This window comes from Chenopodium album, chromosome 10 (assembly GCF_948465745.1).
Source record: "Chenopodium album chromosome 10, dcCheAlbu1.1, whole genome shotgun sequence".
Classification (NCBI taxonomy): Eukaryota; Viridiplantae; Streptophyta; class Magnoliopsida; order Caryophyllales; family Amaranthaceae; genus Chenopodium; species Chenopodium album.
In genome coordinates this window covers 57,436,468-57,442,467 of record NC_137843.1, presented here as the reverse complement: position 1 = coordinate 57,442,467, position 6,000 = coordinate 57,436,468, and positions in this window count along the sequence as shown.

Sequence of the window (6,000 nt, the reverse complement as noted above, 5' to 3'; positions counted from 1 at the left end):
ATTCTTTTATCCATGGTGGTTGTCCTTGTAATCCCTCCCTGTTGAGTAGTTTCTAATGCCTTTTTGATTTCGACCCATCATCTCCTATTGGTACTCTTGGTGCTGCTTGTCAAACTTTAGTTTCTGAGGGATTGCATTACCTAGATTGTGTTTCAGATTGTTTCAAATCATGATATTCAGTAACAGCATTCATAAAAGATACAACAGTATGATTCTTCCTGTGTAAAATTGTGGTTACATTTGAGTTTTAATCGGGTGAAATGTTCAATTATCTGTTTCTGCCTATTTGTGTATCAGACAAAATGTTCTGACTGATATCACCCAAGTTAGTATCTGGTCCTTCAAACTCATTAAATGAAACTGTGAATTGGTTCTCATTCATTATATTATTCAATTTTTGCATGCAAAACCTTCCAAGAAATAGATATCAGAAGCAGCTGTCCACAAGGCTAAAAACATTTGCTTACTGCTGGTGGAATGCTGACATAGGAATTAGGACACGGTATCTGCAGTGAAATTCAAGTGTTCAGGTCTCAGTCAAGCTCCTTTCATTCCTATCTTGTAAAACTCTCACTCCCATAGCAAGTAAAAGGCAGGAGGAGAGTCTGTATAGACGTGTGTTTAACTGTGTAGCTCACTCGGTTTGAGCATCGCTATGAATGCTTTGAAGTTTATAAATCATGGAGTGAAATTAATCATAGAACAAATATATTGGTTCCAAGTTTATCGGATTGACATACGAAGTATATGTGTAGGAGGTCGAAGAGGATATTTGCGATGAGCCAATTGAATTCACAATGATGGCCTCAGATTGGGCTTTCCTTGAGTTGTGGCCAATTGAGTTCTCTAAGGCATTGCGACCATTTTTTTTGGGTACATAGTACCTCTTAAGTCAAAGTTCACTCAGCAGTTACCTATTTCTCTAGGCCCAAGAGCCCAAATTCAGAGCACTTGGAAAAAATTTTAAGGTATGTTAGGAAAACATTTTACACTAGGGCATAATATAACTTTAGTTCATTTCATGGCTTGTTGGGATGTTGGTGTTAGCTCAAAACGACATTGTATGCCTCCTTTTCTCTCTACTTAGTCGGAACTTGATTTGAATTATCCATACATCCAACTATTCCCCAAGACAAAAACCGCGTAATGTAATTTATTGGAGTGCAATTTTGGATGACGAAGAACCTAGTTCTAGAGGTGTAATTGTCAACCTTTCGTTCACGTTACAAGGTATCCAGGAGTAGAAAGAGCTTAAGTTACTTAGATCAAGTTTCATGGAAAAGAGCTGTAACCATTAAATTCATCAAGTGACTAATTCAACCCTAGACCTCTTATTCCTAATTCCTGTACTTGTTTTCTCTTAGTAAGTGTTTATATGAATAAAGGAAATCTTAGGCGTTTGTTGCATTTTAAGGGACATAGGTGCTCAGATTATCACCTTACCTAGTAAAAAGACAATTATTCAATTGATAAGTAGGGGGCTCGGGTCATCTGTGTACATTGGCGCTATGTAACCAAGGACACTAAAAAATTCAACCTCTAGCTATTGTCCATACCAGGGCAACATAAGATTCCCAGCCATCGCGCCAAGCCGATATATAATTCATGGCTGTGGGACTAGCAGGGTAATGAAGCACCCTAGCTAGGGCCACAAGTCACAAGAAAAATGGCCTTAGTTTTCTTCACCCTGGAATCATGGAAGAGATGTATTTGGCTACATTATTAAGGCTTTCGTTTTCGAAACGGGTTCGATTTTTGAATGCACAAATTAAATTTTTGTTCAAGAACATCCAGCTGTTTCCTTCATGGGTAACACATTGATGTATTAATCACGTACGATTGAAGAGGGTCCATATATCACAGGCTACTGCAAGTAACCCAGACCCAAAGGAAAGTTTGTTCATCTTGTCCTTCCAAACATATTAGTAGATGTTTGTCAATCATCAATAGTGTTTGAAATTGAATTCCCGCGTATTTTATAATAATAATTATCTCGTAAAATTATCTGTTAATATTAGGGTTGGAAAAATTAACCCGACTCAAAAACCAACCTAGTAAAATCATTTCTTAAACGATGTAGTGAAAATTGCAAAAATTATTTCATTATTATTAGACATTGTAGTATTAGCCTGAAATAGTGAGACTTAACTTTACTAGAAAATAATGGGGGATGATACATTGATACATATTTTTCATAGCTTATTAATCATATACTACAACTCATTTAATTTGGTTGGTTGTATGTCACTAATCACTTCTATTGATCTTTTTTTTTGGGGGTTTGAATGGTCACTATCATGTAAGAAGGTGGACCTAAAATTTGACCCTTAATTATGTTAAAGTGAAAACAAACACTTCACTCTTTAGCATTATTTAGTTTGCAAAATCACACTATTACAAGTATAAGGTGGGTTATAGCGACCTTGTATGGCTTTATCTTTGCCACTTGCATCTAACACACTCTTTTTCTTTTGAAGGGGGGAGAGGGTGGTTGAGGGTAATGTCACTTATGCCCACTTTGTTTTTCAGAAAAAACTTCGTTTAATTGTCTAATTAAGGTTTATTAGCTAAGTTAATTGTGTACCTTGTAAGAGTGTATTGAGAAAGTTGTCAAGCATAGCTTAAGACTATTATATGCCTCTTCTTTACTTTCGAGCTTATCAATCGAACTATCAATACCTCAATAATCTATCTAAGAGCTACTAGCTAGCTTAGGTTGATCTATTATGAACGCGATAATATTACCTCAGACAAATTTTTCCCGTTCATGTATGAAGAAATAATAAACATAGTGTTGGAACCCAATGTGTATCACTTGTGAGTGTCCCACATTGGAGAAAGAGGAGAGGTGGTTCCACTTTATAAGGTAGAGGAGTAACTCCTATTATTGCCAATTGGTTTTAGTATGGAAGCTCCAAAGCTTTGTTTGTGGACCTAACTCCCCTCCTCCTTATTCGGGTTGCCCAGGCCCATTTCATATTGTTTCAAAATTTAACACATAGTTTCATACATAGATAAATTTAACTACTTATTTAAGCACCTTAATTAAAGTTTGGACTGTAGAATTAATTTCAATATAGAGTATAATGATTATTACTCCGTAGCTTGCATATCTCAAAAGTTGAACACTTATTGTAAATCTTTAGTCGGTACATGGATGTTGGCTAAGCTAAATTATTGGTATGTACATAACTGTCATTTATACAACATAACAAGTACTCCTAGAAAGATCAGATACGAATGAAGTACTTGAAATAAGTTTTGATTAATTTCTTTCCCTTAGTGGTTGGGATATTTGGTGTTATATGTTCCATAAAGTAGTATATTATTGATTGAAAACTTAGGAGTTAGGACCAAAAGTTATAATGCTTGAAAAAGAATGCTTTAATAACTTGATATTTACTCCTAAAAATAAAGCTAATAAGGGGTAAAAAAGGGAGAAAAAAAAAACACATACATAATTATGTCCTTCCTATGAAGTGTTTCTCTCTTCAATTATATCAAAGGTAGTACAGAATCACATGCTTGTGGTCCGGTAAATCTTTGAGATCAAGACATAAGCAATAAGGGAGATTGAGATTTGAGAAAGAAAGAAAATGATATATTGAATCTGTTCCTTTGTCAAAATACATCCAACCACCTATTTAATTTTATTTTAATTTATAAGTTTTAAAGAAAATATTGCTTCAAATTAGAGTATAACATAAGAACCACGTCAAAGTTATGGACTTATGGGGCCATTGTGGTCCTATACATTATAAACTAAGGCATACTTGTGGTATCATTGTATATTGTATTCCTCTAGCTAGCTAACACAATTCGGAACATTTTAATAAGGGTTGATTAAGGCTATGAAACGACTTATGGAAAATTCGTAAGTGTTCTTTCTGTCTCTACTTGATTTTTATTTATTTAGATAGCATCAAATTATTAGTGGATTAGTACATTGTTAATATAATGATCTCTTAACTAGAATTTGAAGCTTTCACGCCAATTATCATCGATAATAAATATAGTTTTGTTTTTATGCTATTAAAGGATGGTGTTTAAGTGACATTTGTGATGGCATTAAAAATGAAAATGTGTTTCTTAATGATACTGTTTACACTATTCATACAAATGTATGATAGGGTCCCGTAATTCACTTAATAACCCGAAACTTATTTAATTTAAGCTTTTCTAAATTCAGAATAAGCAATTAAATATTTTCAAGTAATTTATAAATATATTATTTGGCTAATGTTGACATCTATTGAGTATATGGACAAATTTCAAATCCAAAATTTCAATACATAAACTTTACTTCACATGCTATTATTTATAAGCTATTACCTTGTCAATTAAAATTAATACAAAATATACTCTTTCGTAAGGACTTTTTTCTAAAATATGTAAGGAGAAGGACCATAACCGTATCTCAGCCCTCACGGTTGTTTTAGTCTGGCATTTACCGGTCAGACACTTTGAGAGTGAGGGGAAAGGGTAAGGATTCCCACCCTCAAAGTGTACTGTCTCTAGTTGAAATTAAACTCCCAACATCAAGTTTGGAAGGTACAATTCTTACCACTAAACCAATCTTAGTTTGATTCTTTCTTTTTATTTTTTTTATTTTTTTTTTGTTTGACCTCAGCTTGATTCTTTTATAAGAACATGAATTTACATACTAACATAGCAATACGTGTTCCATAAAACAATCTACCATAATTTTAAAAACAAAAAACTTCTATACCAAATACAAAGAATATTGATGTGTAACTGGCATTGTAGTATCACTACATTATTTCATCAAAATTTTCCCATAAATAATTTACTTGAATGTTTATTCTTTTCCCATAAAATTGTGTGGGTGTGGAAGGGTAGTTGGATGGGAGTGTTGGCGATAAGGGAGAATAATGACAATCCTTTGAATCTAGAGAGTTTCATAATTAATTCTTACTCTTCAATATTTTATCTTTAGGCTTGATGATAAGAATAAAATCATGGCTTATATATATAATAGAAGAATATAATTTATACACTATCTTTGACATAAATTTTTAAAATTTTAACTTTTGATTTATAACTTTCAATTATAATAATTGAAAACATTCATATTTACAGTTAGAGACATATACGGAGTATTAGATTATATTGTAAAAATGTCAAGTAAGGGTCTGTCCGCTCCAGCTTAATTTCATCAGTTCAGTTCAGTATCTATTTTTTTTCTCTCATGAACAATTCATTTCAACTCAGTTCAGTTTAGTTCAGTTCAGTTCAGCTTCAATCAGTTTAATTCAATTTAATTCACTTCAGTTCACTTTAGCTCAATTCAGTAAATTAAAACAGACTCTAAATCAAACTTTCAGAAACGACGATGGTATACATATAATGAAACAAGGGTAAATAAAATGGTATTGAAATTAGGGGATGAAGAAGAAGAGTGTTTCCTTGGCGGTGGTAGCTTGGGAATTACAAAACACTTGGATCCACTGACCCATTTGCCCATAACCTCTCTTTATTCCTTTGCTTCTACCTTGGAGACATCTCACCTTTTCTTATCTTTATTTATTTTGGGGTATTTTTTTTCACTTATCATAAGCTTATAAAGTCTAAATTCATGCATATTACTTCGATTCGTATGTAACTCCAACCACTATTGCTGTAACATGTCATGTCAATTTTCGTTGGCCCATATTCATCATAAGTTTCTTTTTCCTTTTATGTAGTCTTGTCAATTATATTATTCATCATACATAATAAATATCTATGTAATTTTCTCTTTTTCCTTCCCCTTCAATTATTTTTCTGACAACATCCCATTTTACATAATTTTCCCCAATAATACTTTATCTAAGATAATACTCCCTCCGTTCCACAATGATGTTCCTGTTTGGAAACTTTGACTTTTTTAAGAAAGAGAGAATCTTCTAAATTTCTCTTAATCTATAAGAATAAATATAGTCATGTGAGATCTAGTTTGATTCGTCTTGATGAGTAGATTATTAATATCTAACTTTTATA